Source organism: Mustelus asterias, chromosome 4 (assembly GCF_964213995.1).
Source record: "Mustelus asterias chromosome 4, sMusAst1.hap1.1, whole genome shotgun sequence".
Classification (NCBI taxonomy): domain Eukaryota; kingdom Metazoa; phylum Chordata; class Chondrichthyes; order Carcharhiniformes; family Triakidae; genus Mustelus; species Mustelus asterias.
The window spans coordinates 98456857-98471242 of record NC_135804.1 but is presented as its reverse complement, the minus strand read 5'-3'; positions in this window follow the sequence as shown (position 1 = coordinate 98471242).

Genomic DNA, 14386 nt, shown 5'->3' with positions numbered 1-14386 from the left:
TATTGCTCACTTCAACACCATCAACAATCACTGAAACTTTCTCGTGGTTGCTTCCATTGACACAGAACATGTATTCATGATTGGGATTCATGTTTTCCCTCTCTACATCTTCTTCGATTTGTCTCACACTGTGCTACTTTCATCTCTCTTCATATGGTTGAGCCTCACTGTCTGTTCAGCTTTGCTTTTAAACTTCTTGGCAAAATGTTCTTTGCTCTCATATTTTCTGTGTACTTTTCCCTTCTTTGCCTACTTTTCCCTTGGCAGGGCAGCAGGCATCTTTTCCATAGTGCCCCAATTTACCACATCTGAATTACTCTCAGATGTTTGCTGTTTACATTTTCACTTACTGGGATTCCATCGTGCAACCCTGTTATCTCAATTTTTGTTGTGCTGCTGGCAGAAGTGGGTCCAGGTTTCATGCTGCAAAATTGTCCGTCCACTGCTTCCAATGCAATAACTGTCTTCAAATGTTAAGTCACCTCTTATTTCCAACAGTTTATGCTCCAATTTATCAACTTGCCATGTTGGAGCATTACATCCATCCAGGGTGGGGATGGGGGTGGAGGGGAAATAGAGACAGTGGCATAGCGGCAATGTCCCTGGACTAGTAATTCTGATTCCCAAGCTAATGCTCTGGGGACATGGGTTCAAATTGAGTTGAATTGAACTTAAGTTTAATTAATAAAATCTGAAATTGAAAGCTAATCTCAAAAAGGAAATGGCATGAAACTATCATTGATTGTCATAAAAGCCTATCTGGTTCACTAATGCCCTTGAGAGAAAGAAATCTGCTGTCTTTAGCCGGCCTGGCCTATATATGACTCCAGATCTGCAGCAATGTGGTTGGCTCTTAATTGCCCTCAGAAATGACCTAGCAAGCCACTCAGTCCAAGGGCAGTTAGGGATGGGTAACAAATGCTGGCCTTGCCAACAACACCCACCCCATAAAAGAACTTTTAAAAATCTGCCTCAGATAGGTCACAAATTGGGTGACTGTTTCCACCTCCCCACCCCCCACCCCACTCTTTCTGCAGGGAGCCCCAAGTCCCATTCATGAACAGAAGATCTCCCCCTTAATCCAGGTGCCTTCTGCTATATGGATCAAAAGGCCTGACACTTAGTATATCTGGTATCTTAAGTGACAATATCGGATTAACCAATAGTGAGTCTCACTGGTACCAAACTTCACAAAATCAAAAACCTAACCAAACATTAAAGACATTCCACAAAGCAAGACCCGTGATTAAATAGAATTGTTTGTTCATTCAGTCTTGGGATGTGGAGATCACGAGCAAGACCAGCATTTATTCCAGCAGATGAAGAGTCACCTACAACTGAGTGGTCATTTCAGAGGGCATTTGAGAGCCAACCACATAGCTATGGGTCTGGAATCACATGTAGGCCAGACCCAGGTAAAGATAGTAGATTTCCTTCCCTAAAGAGCATTATTGAATCAGAAGGATTTAATGACAATTCAGTGGTTTCATAGTTATTATTAATGAGACTAACATTCTTTCCCAGATTTATTTTATTAATTGAATTCAAATTCCTCCAGTTGCCCTGCTGAGAGTCGAACACAGGTCTCATGAAGCTTTAATCCAGGTCTTTGGATTACTAGTCCAGTAACATCACCATAATGATACAGTCCCTCTACTGGCCTTTCCTTCAATGAGTTTCCCTTTATGGGTCAGTGGGTACAGGCACCAGTCCGTGGTCTGTTCCGAATCTCTGATGGTTTATTGAGTAAAGGCACAGATCACTGGCATTAAAATAACTGTTGTAAAGAGGTCAACATTGACATGAAAATAACATTTATCAGAAAATCTCAATGAATTTTGTTGGGAAAGAGGAGGGAGGAAAATTAGCAAAAAAAAATGTTTCATTAACTAAATGCAGAAAATCTTGTCAGTGAAGACTATGACAATGCTGAGCTGAGTCAGTGTGTGCCGTTGGGACCCTGGTAATCATGCCAACAACACGTTTTGCTTTTGATTTAGAAACGTGAGCTGCACTGTGATGGACTTACAGTTAAAGCTGATCACTGCACTGCTGGCGAGTGAATTTACCAATGTAATGCACTTCTCCGCTTGTATATCGAGTGGCAGGATAGCACCGTGTGTTGTCTGAATTATTGATCGAGATGCCCTGAATTCAGCAGCTCTGCCTGACAAGCAAAGCAGTTTGAATGTTCCAATTACTGCTGCTGTAGCTAAAAGCTTATTGCTCACTTAATGGAGCATCCATTAAATAGAGCCCATTACCTAAATTCAGTTCAGTCTCCGGACCATGTTGAGAATTGTGTTTTCTCCAACAGAAGCAGCAGGCAGATTCAGGTAACTGCAATATGTAACTGAGTCCCATCCGCAGAAGATTGACCTCAATGGCACCAATAAGATATTTTTACATTTCAAACCAAGATCCCTTATGGCTTCTCTGCGGGAACTTGCTAATTTAGTTTAGAGACTTGCAATGTGCCAGTTTTGAAAGTAGGAGCTTCATAAAATTAAATCGTAATTAATCCTCCTGGATTTTAAGGTTTCTTTTTCACTATTTTGAGTGCGGGAGGATTGAGGTGTGGCACATGCCTGAGAGACCGGTACAGATCACTCCATTATTCTTGCTGTTATGACACTTGGAAATTTTTTGGGAGAATTCCACCCACAGTCTCACCGATGACCTGTGTAATAGAAGCATAACTTTCATACTTTTGTATTCAATTCCCCTTGCAATAAATGACAACATTCTATTAGCTTTCCTAATGACTTGCTGGAAGGTGCTGGAAAGGCCACATCTGGCCTCCTGGACTGCTTTTACCTCGGGATTTGGGCAGAATGTCTGCGTGCAGCTGTGATACAAAAGAGCCATCTAGTTTCCCTTTACCACTTTCCAAATTAAATGTGGCCTGGAAAGTAAAGCTCTCCGATGACATTTGACTGAAAGGGTTAAAATTCTTTGGAAGGAAGAGTGGTGAAGGGCATTATATGAGGAATCCAAAATTATCATCAATTTGTAAAAAAAAATGATGTAATTAGTTCGAGTACCTCCGCAGATATTGAAAAAGGGCAAACCATAAATCAGGATTCAGCTATTTATTTTTTCTCTCCTTTTGCAATTAGTTTACTCAGCACTCTGTCCATATACACATCGATGTCAGATCTTGTGGTTTGTACATGAATGAGTTAACACATTTTTCATTCAGAGTCTGTTTTCCTGTGTCCCTGATGGGTTTTTTAATTAGTCTGATGGTTGTCCGTCCATTATGCTGTATTACATTACCTGTTGAAACAAAATCGCCCCATTTGTATACTGCCAGAGCAGCTGGGAGTAAGAGCAAGACCCTGGTAACCTATTTCAGAAAGGCTTCAGAATGTCTGTAACGATGCTCTTTTTATGCCTATAAAGAACTTTGTCAAACAGCTTCTGGTGGAGTTCTTACCAGTCAAACATTTCACTCTCATACTTAAAAACATATATATCCACATTGTTACACTTATGAATATACAAATATATGAACTGGGAACAGGGGTAGGCCACTTGACCCTTGAAGCCTGTCCCATCATTAAATAAAATCGTGGCAAATTTGATTGTAATCTCAACCCCACATTCCTGCTGTCCCCAATAACCTTGCTTATCAAGAATCTATCCACTTCTGCCTTAAAAATATTCAAAGACTCGGCTTTCACCACCTTTTGAGGAAGGGAGTTCCAAAGACCCTGTGTTATATTCTAGTTTGACTGAAATCGAACTAGCTTAGTTTAAATCTGATGTTCTGCTTGTCATTTCTGAGATAGGCAAGTTTGTTGTTGAGCTGCCCTAGTCCTCTTTCTCTTCTTCTCTTGATTGGAAGATCTGATTTGTTCTATTGGTTTCCTTTAATATATATATTTGGGTGAGGAAACTGTGGCTTTGAAATTGCACTGCGTACCTGAATGCTCAATATTTTCATATGAAACCATTTTGCCCATTATTTTAGGGGAGATAGTAATCCATTTAAAATAGTTTATGTTGTCAAAGTGAACAAAGGAATTCATGTGCAAACCTTTGTACAAGATCATTACTGTGTTCTCAGAGAGATAAGTTGAACTCGCTTTTCCCATCATTGCGCTCAGCATTGATGTCAAGTAGCTCTCTACCCTTTAAAGTAAAGGTGTGAGGCAAAATAAAATTAGATGTGCTATTTTAATGCATTTTAAGTAGGTAAATGAATGTGCTGGAATAGTGCAGAGAGGAATTTAATGTGAACACATTGGGTGAAACTTAATGCCCTCCCCATAGTGAGTTCGGTGGCAGGTGGCATTTCATCATGAAGGATGGTAGGAGGGGACCCGACTGGCTTTCCTAATTGAGCACCTTCAGTGAGCAATTAATGCCCACTGAAAAGTCTCATCCCACTGCCAATTGCCAATTCACCCAACGGAGGGCTCGCCATGCAGTAAGTATAACAAACAAACAGATACAGGGTTGCTTGCAGGCTGCTGGAGATTAGGGTTCCTCATTCAAGGGCACTCAGTTTTTGATGGAGGGATTTGCCATGGGAACAAGGACAGGCTCTGAGAGTCATCCCTAGCCTTGTTGCTGATCCTGGGCCTTGGCTGGATGATGTCATGGCAGCCACCACCTCCCTAATCGTTCACTGCTGTTCAATAGAGCTTCAGGCTTTGGATTGGCTGGTAGATGTTGACTTGTGTCCCCGGGGTCCTTGCTATTGGGGACAACCCCACTGTCCAGTTAAATGCCTGAGTCGCACTTAAATTGGCGGGTCTTCCTTTAAACAGATGATGCATGGCTCCTGATGGCTCTCCAGCTGGTGGGGGAGAAGCCGTAGCCATTAACTTTTTCTTAAGGCAGTTCCTGAGGATCGAGGATGGCTTGTTTCCACTCCAGATTGTTGGCTTCTGAGATGGCTGATAAGCCAAATGTCTGATCTGCAGAGTCTACTACCTGTGGGGCAGGTTGTACTTGGAGGGTAAGATAGATGAGTTGTTGTGAGGTTGTGCACTCTCTCTGATGCCCCGATTTTGCTTCTGCGTGTTCGTGATGAAGTCTCTCAATGTGCTTGCTGCCTTCCTGAATGAGCATTCTTCATGTTTGGTTGGTCACAGGCCAGGGAATGCTGTGAGTCAGTGGTGGATTTTGAATTCTTCAAGGATACTTTGAGGACATTCCTAAGGCAGTTCACTGTCCCCCTGGGGGTATCCTGTCGCAAATCCCCTACTCCTGAGTAGGGGAGTTGTAACTGGATTTGAGTGTCAGGCGTATAAACTACATGCCTGGCACAGCAGAGCTGGGTTTGAATGATGAGCATCTCATTGCTGGGTATGTTGGCTCGTTGCTGCTGAAGGATTCAAACAATCTTGTGAATGTACTACTGTTACATTCACATTCACAGGGATGGCACGGTGGCACAGTGGTTAGCACTGCTGCCTCAGTGTGTCAGGGACCTGGGTTCGATTTTGGCCTTGGGTGATTGTCTGTGTGAAGTTTGGACATGTCTGCCCACATGGGTTTCCTCTGGGTGCTCTGGTTTCCACTCACAATCCAAAGATGTGAATGTTAGGTGGTGTCGTGCCCGCCGCACAGTCTGTTTTAACCCTTATATGATGGACAAAGAACTGCGAGTGGACGCCTTGTTAGTACAACTAATATTTATTTAAAACACACAATCAATAATCACCCACCCAACCAACAATAAGTTATCTTACAAAAAATACTAAAGTTCAAGTCCAATACTAGCCCTTGACTTAACTTTGCGTGACTGGCAAAGTACCCAAGCAGGTATTGGCCTTTATCTGTGCGCTGGTCTCAGTAGTCCTCTGCGTAGTCTGGTCCTTTGGTCTGGTCTGGCACTCTGGCTCTGGTCTTCCTTCCTTCTCGGGTGTGGTGGCTCTCCTCGTGCTGGTCGTCGCTGGCGATGGTCACCGTTGTTGTAGCTCGTTCGTGGGGTCAGAGAGAGAGAGATTCTTGGTTGTGCAGCACCCTTTATACCCTGTTGGGTTTCGCGCTCCTTTTGGCCATTGCCAATCAATCGATCAGGACTTGATCACCCTGATCGATAAAGTCCAATCGGGTGCTGCCACACCAATCTCTGGGTATGTCCCCAATGGCCATATCTGCAGGTGCTGGGGGCACGTAGAGTACACACCTCCCTCCCAAATAAGGGGTTACGGCGCCCCTATGACTGGTAAACAACCCGGTTTGACCAGAAAGTCTCTTTTGTCCTGGAGATGACCCATATCCTGTGTATTCACTGGTCTGGGTTGCAGCCTGTTTATCTCTGTCTTTTAGGCGGCAGCCTGTCGTTTTAGCTCTTGCCCAATTGTCCCAGAGTGCTTTACAAATCGCCATTTTAGATGGCCCATTTGGCCACAGTGGATTGGCCAAGGTAAACGTGCAGGACTATGGAGATGGGGGGTGGGGGGGGGGGGGGGGGTGGTGGAAGGGGGCCTGGGTAAGTTTCTGTTTCAGAGAGTCAGTGCAGATTTGATGGGCCAAATGGCCTCCTTCTGCACTGTATTCTATGGGGGGCGATTTTACCATTTTGATTCTAAGTGCTGATTCTGGGCGCAATTTAGATCTGACTTGGAAACCTGTCCTCAGGCGCCCCCATAAGCACTTAGTCTGAAAAAGAATCATGAGTCTGAATCATGCTGTGGGCGGGGCTTATCGCACCCAAAATGCTGCTGCTCTAATTGGACCCTTCAACTGCGCATGTGCAGTAACAAAAATTGAAAAACGCTCCCCTGTCACATCGCTCCCGGGCCGCAAAAAGCGGATAAAGTGGCCCGGGAGCGAAGGCCCCCAACAGATATCGCCCCACCCCCACAACATAACTGTCCCCCTTATCCACCAACCCCGCCCCGGCTACCCAGACCGATCGCGACCTCCTGCCCTCTTTCCCCCTTACTGAACGCCCGCACAGTGGCAGCGGACCCCCCCTGCCCCTGTGCCCGCGTCCCCCCCCTCCCCCACCAGAGATCCATTTGGCCCGCCTTCCTCCTCTCCCCCCCCCCCCCCCCCCCGCCACCAGAGATCCATCTGGTCCCCTCTTCGTCCCCGTCCCCCACCAGACAGCGATCTGGCCCTCCTCCTCCCCTCTCCCTCCCCCACCAGAGAATGATTGGGCCTCCTTTCCCCCTCCCCCCCACCCAACCCACCAGAAAACAATCTGGCATTCCCGCCTCCCACCCTCCACCAGAGAACCATCTGACCTTCCTCCCCCCCCACCAGAGAATGATTGAGCCTCCCTCCTCCCCACCCCCTCCACCAGAGATACATCTGAACCACCTCCTCCTCCCTCCCCCCACCAGAGAATGATCGGGCATCCCTCCTCCTCCCCCCCACCTCCCCCCCCCCCCCCCCACCAGAGAATGATTGGGCCTCCCTCACACGCCCCCCCCCCGCCCCACTAGAGATACATCTGACCCATCCCCTCCTCCCCACCAGAGAATGACCTGGCCCACCTCCCTCCCTCCCCCACCACCGATCTGAGTTAGAGAGCCGTTGGAAGCTCTGAACTTCCCTATTCAGAAGTTGGAGTGCCCGAAACATGCCTAGCATGTCTGTTTTGTGCCGAATCTGGATGGGCGAATGTGATGGCAAAAGGGGGAATGCAGGTAAGATTGGGCATCCAGTTCATTAAGTCAATTTAAATGCATGCAAATTTTCGGGCTGGATCGTGCTATCTGGCTCACGCACGACTTTACCAAGTTTTTGCACCCGAAAACGGGTGCAACACAATGGTAAAATCGGGCCCATGGTCTATGCTTCTGTGGTAGTACTTCTCCAGGCACTTGCTGTAGGTTTTCCAAGGCTTCAAAGTGTCCTAGCTGACTTGCCATAGCTATGCAACCTCTGGCATGAGGGAATGTCTGGGGGAAACCATGAATTAAATAAGCGTTTGAGTTCATTACATGGTGTCAGAAGTAGAGCTGAGATTGAGTTTTGGAAAGCTGGAAGAGAAACCACAGGCTGGAATTTTCTAATCATTCATGCCAGCGGGATCTTCCAGTCATGCCGATGGTACACCCCTGCTATGGATTTCCCAGTGGCGGGCCGTGCATTCAACAGGAAACCCCATTGACAATGACAGGTCTGGAAGATCCCATGGCCAGCCTATGGCAGGCTGCCTCCCACACTGTGAAACACCCGGAGAGGGGAGCGGACAATCCCACCCACAGCTAATGAAAGAGGAACTCAGAGATGTTCCAGTCCACTAACAGCTGCTGAACAAAGTAAAAGGACAAGGCAAAGGTGATATAATATATAATGTAATATAATAAAATCAAAATAACTGCAAATATTGGAAATCTGAAATCTGAAAAGCTCATTCAAATTGAAGGTTGTAAGTGAAATATCAGGTGAGACAAAAATGGCTGTAAATTTTCCTTTTCGAGCTCCTGTTGAAATGAAAGGAGATATGTGGCAGAACTGACTTTTTTTCTGCTTGCATTGGTAGAACTACAAGACTGCAACATATTTAATTAACAAGCCTGGGAAGATATGCATAGCAACACACTTAACAATGCAGGAAGAGATTGCTACAAGTTGTATTGCACCCTAAATTGATCTGAAGAACAGCAAGAAAAGCAGATGACAGAGATTTTGAATGCCTTGAAGGCACACCTTGAACACGAAGTGAGCGAAATTCACAAATGGTGTATTTTCAACATTTGTGCTTGAGGTGAAAGAGTTAATTGATCAGTGTGTGGCTGCAGAAACACAGCTTACAGAATCATGTCAGTTCAGACAACGAAAATATGATCTCATTTTAGATAGAATTGTCTTAGGCTTAAGAGATCCGACAATGAGAACAAGTCTACCGAGAGAGGAGAAACTTAATCTCAAGGAAATGATGGATGTGTGCAGAATGCAGAGACTGTAAAATGTCAGCCAGGGCAAGTGTATGGCAAAGCAAACCAGGGGATACATAATGTTGAGAGACATTCTAGGCTGAAAGAGCAGAACTATTGTGGACAAAGGGCAGGATGCAAAAACTCTGGAGGACATCATACAAAGGAAGAGGAGGATTATCCAGATTGGGAAAAGCAATATCTTAACTGCAAGAAGTTAACACAAGTGTTTGGGTTAAAAGGAGCAAAACATGTCTATACAGATGGCCATAGGAGAGATAGTCATGGAAGAGTCCGATGAAGCACTATACATCATATAACAAGTTGGTTCCATCAAGTCCATAGGTGATAAATTGTTGTGACTGTTGGAATGATGATTGCAGAAAGTAAAGTAAAGTTAAAAGTAAAAAGTTTATTTATTAGTCACAAGTAGGCTTACATTAACACTGCAATGAGGTTACTGTGAAAATCCCCTAGTTGCCACACTCCGGTGCCTGTTCGGGTACACTGGGGGAGAGTTTAGCACGGCCAATGCACCTAACCAGCACGTCTTTCGGAAGGAGAGTATCAAGTGAACAAGAAGTGTCAAATAGACACTGGTGCATCATGTGACCTTCACAGACCTGTGCAAAGTGGCTCAACATTATAATCTGAAAATGAAGCTCTTGAAAGTAAAATTAAAGCTACTTGATTGCATGATGCTGATACTGAGAGGATAAATTATTCTGACAGCACAGTGCAATGGCTGAATGATAAATGGTATGCAATGCCTACTCATCTCAGCTGGAGCAAGTCTAAAGCTTCGACTGGTAACCCTAAATGTGCCAGTGGAGATTTACAATGTTTCACAGCACACTAAACCATTGACCTGAACAGATTCTAGACGAGTACAAAGATGTCGTTACAGGGTTGGGATATCTACCAGAGAATATAATCCTGAAGTAGATGAGAGTGTAAGTCCAGTTTATCATCTACCGCAAAGAATTATAGCTGTCCTCAAGTCAAGTCTAATAAACTAGATAGAAGAGCTCGAAAAAATGGCTAGCACTGCTGCCTCAGAATGCCAGGGACCTGTGTTCGATTCCAGTTTTGGGTGACTGTCTGTGTGAGTTTGCATGCTCTCCCCTGTCTGTGTGTGTTTCCTTCGGGTGCTCTGGTTTCCTCCCACAGTCCAAAGATATACAGGTTAGGTGGATTGATCAAGCTAAATTGCCCCTTAGTGTCCCAGGATGTGTAAGTTAGGGGAATTAGCCATGGGGATAGGGTTGGGGGTGGGTCTGGATGGGATTCTCTTTTGGGGATTCAAAGTTGACTCAATGGGCCAAATGGCCTCTTTCTGTACTGTAAAGATTCCATGGTTCTATGGTTCTAAGAAGGGTGCAATCAAGAAATTGACAAAAGTTATAGCTTGGATTAGCAGCATGGTAGCATTGAAACAAACTGGAAAGCTATGATATGCTTATAATGCAAAGAATCTAAACAAAATAGGGGAGAGATTTTACTACCCCATGCCAACTATCGAAGAAACTTTGCACAACTTGTCAAGGCAAAGATCTTTACTACCCTAGTTACGAAAGATGGTTACTGGCAAGTGAAGCTGGATGAAAGCAACAGATTTCTAATTACATTCTCAACTAATTTTCGAGGGACCCAGACTCAAATCCCACCATGGCAGATGGCGGTATTTGAATTCAATAAAAAAATCTGGAATTAAGAATTCACTGATGACCATAAAAACATTGTCAATTGTCAGAAAAACCCATCTGCTTCACTAATGCCTTTTAGGGAAGGAAACCTGGCGTCATTACCTGGTCTGGCCTACATGTGACTCCAGAGCCACAGCAATAGTTGACTCTCAACTGCCCTCTGAAATGGCCTAGCAAGCCATTCAGTTCAAGGGCAATTAGGGATGGGCAATAAGTTCTGGGCAACCAAGGATACCCATGTCCCACGAATGAATAAAGAAATATTCAGGAAATGTAGATGGTTGCACATGTCATTTGGCATTTCTGCATCTCAAGATTGTCAGTAATCTTTCCGGAGTAGAAGCCATAGTGAATGTTCTACTAGTCTAGGGATGTGGAGACACAATGGAAGAAGCCATAGTATACCATGAACAGAAGAGCGGCCAATCAGGAAGATGGGATCTGATTAGCTGCACACAGGGCAGAACAATCATCACTCCCAGTGGTCTACCGGTCCCCAACAACAGCAATGGAACAGTTGAAATTGTTACCATGGCAATAAGTGACACAGGAACATAAGTGACACAGGAACACAGAACCCAGCAAAGGAACATCATTCAGATGAACAGCCAAAGACAATGAGCATGTGCAACATTAAGAGACCTTTAATGACTATGTATACAATGCATTTGCAGAGACTAACAAGAATAACAAATAGTTTATTAATGCATGAGAACAGTTGTAGTGTAGTGGGTAACTTGAGAAACTTACAGTTACACATGATAGCGCATGCAAAGTTGTCTGTTGTCCGTTATGGAAAAGGGGATGTTTGGGTTTCAACATGCAGTCGTTACTGCATAGCCTATCCGTAGTCTTGCCATAGTCATGTGACCTTTGCCATGAGGGAACATCTGGGGCAGCCATTATTCAATCATTCCACTAAGGGCACTGCACTAGGAAGACTGTAGTCCTTGAGCTCATAACACAAAGCACATCGGAGCACATGGATCACCTCTGCACAGTAAACCATGAGTGTAATCTCTGGTTTGAGATGGTGGTCCTCAAACACATTAGCCAATGTGATGAAAACACCGTAAAAGGAAATGAATCCCTCCCACTCCCCAAAAGAATGTTACATCAGTGATATTAACTCTTTTTATATTTTCACAATGCTGTTTAGGAGGAAACGCTTCTTCATCCCTTGTTTCCTTGTAAAAGATGCAAGCACAGCCCAGATTATTTGGTGACTGGTAATTGAAAATTATGAAAACTAGGAATATCTTGACAAATGTGATAAAATCCATTATCAACTTATGTGGTCTCTGGCACACGGCATCAAAACATTGCAACATGTCATCTACTAACACGTGGTCAACCAATGGATTCTGCAGTTGGGCAATCAGTGCAGATATTAATGGCACTAGACAAACATCCCTCTGCAATGTCAATGCTAGACCCATGCAATGTCTGAGGTGTATGAGGGTTTTCAATCAGATTGCCATTCTCTGACAGTATACTGATCCACAGTTGTAATGGAGTGGCACCTTCTCCCTCATTCCCTGCCATTCCTCTATCTCAATGCCATGAAGTCAACTAGGCTACACTTCCTAGTGGCATCTGTAGTGATGCAGCCAGAGATTCTCAGGGCTGAACTCTTTACTATCTCAAGAGCCCTGAATTGAGCCACAGCAGCCTTTTGCCTCCAAAGCTGTAGCTTTTGGTGAAGTGTCTTACAGGAGTGGTAAATAGAGCATTTATGTTAAGAACTTGGAGTTTTCACCAGGGTTCAAGATCATTCATTGTGTGTGAGGCTTTGAGATATTTCTGAAATCCATTATGAGGTCTTATATAAATGTCAATTGTTCTTGCTGCTCTGTCTAGGCCATCATTACTTTTTCCCATGATTAGGTGACCAGAGTTACATACACGTTGTCTGACCAACATCTTCTGTCACAAAGACACAGCATCTTATGCAATCTTCAACTCGGCAACTAGGTCATTCCTGATCTGTGTGGTTTAATAGCATGCTGGGTCGACAGTATATTTACCAAATAAGTAAAGGAGAGCTCACACCTTTTGCTAAGCGAATGAAACAGATGGCGATAGCAGCTTAGCCCTGCCTGCTTAACAGCTGCTATTCTAGTCCTTCACATTGACATTGTCCTTCAGAAACAGGTCATCTCAGCTAAGTGTAGCATACTGGAACGTAGCAAAGTTTCTGTCTGTAAAACAGTTCAAGTGCAGCATTCAGTGCCACTGCTATTTTGTAACATTAGTGATATGTCATGCAGGAAATGGCCTCCCCTACATAGCCCATTTCAATGCCCAAATGTATCACATGTGAAGGTCTTTCAGAATCACTATCATTTTTTAGCTTATTGAAAGATTGAATACTTCTGTATTTGATTGAATATTGTTATATAGTTTTTTATCATTCTATTCTATTGCTTTTGTTTTTTTTAAAGAGATTTTTTCACCCCTCCCCCACTTTTTGTGCGAATGATCTCTTGTTTCTTTCAGCCTTTGGGGAGGATTTCCATTGAGTGATTTTAAAAAAAATATTCATGGGATGTGGGCTTCGCTGGCTGGGCCAGCATTTATTGCCTATTTCTCATTGCCCTTCCGAAGGTGGTGGTGATCTACCTTCTTGAACTTGCAGTCCATGTGGTATAGATACACCCACAGTACTGTTAGGGGGGGGAGTTCCAGGATTTTGATCCAACGCAGGCATGTTGCACCTCTTTCTTCTGTAAGAGTTTGTTTCAGAACTGAACTAAGCACGTGTGTGCCAATCTTAGAGGGAGGAAGGAGCTTTAAGGATTTATATGTAAGTAATTATTTTTTAGAGGAAATGGGTGACCATAGTGCAAGATCATGAATTAGAGATCCCTGCCCAATTCCTCCTTAGCTGAAGTTCATCATGAAGGATTAATTATAGATGAATTGCTTTACAAACTTGAAGATGATATTGGACACAGAGTGGGTGTGGTTAATTTGTTCATGAGATGTGGGCATACCTGGCTAGGCCAGTATTTATTGTCCATCCCTAATTGCCCTTGAGAAGGTCGTGGTGTGTTGTCTTCTTGAAAAGAAACGCCTGCAGTGCTGGTAGAGAGGGAGTTCCAGGATTTTGACCCAGCGACAGTGAAGAAACTTCCTGGATATCTTACAGTAGAATGACAAGTGTGTGAGTGGGTTGGTTACCACCAGGAGTGCTGAGCCATGGTTTGGCCAGCACTATGAGTCTGTAGATATGTTACTGTTGGGGTTGGGGTTGGGCTGTTCTACCTGTTAATATAGTCCTATGGTACACCCTAGTTGGCTCCGCCTTCCGGGAGAGGTATAAATGTCACTGCTCTGCCTGGTGACCCTTTAGTCTGGGATTGTATATTGTATATAGTAGCTCCGTTATTGTTGGCAATAAAAGCCTTTATTTCCCGGGTACATCCAGCCTTCCGTGTGATTTATCGCGCATCAGTGGGAAAACGTTACCTTTGTTGCTTTGGTGATCTTGTTGACAATTGTGGACTACTGCTTGGCAGTCCTGGGTCTGTTTGATTCTTGTGCTGATGCTGCTTGCCAACAGTGTATTCAATTCCACAGTATGTCTCTGCATCAATAAGAAATTGATATATTTTATTTTAGAAACATCTCTTCATCCTTTCCTTATTCATTGTGGGGAGCAGTATCCATGTATGCCCTGCATCTCATTCTAGTGGCCAGGCTCCATTTGTGAGCTGTCATGGTCTTAGCAAACTTAACTGTGAGGGACATTAAAGAATCCTACTCAGCCCACTGAATGGTACAGGGCATGGCCCTCAGGGGCAAGGGCTCCATCTGTGCAGCCCA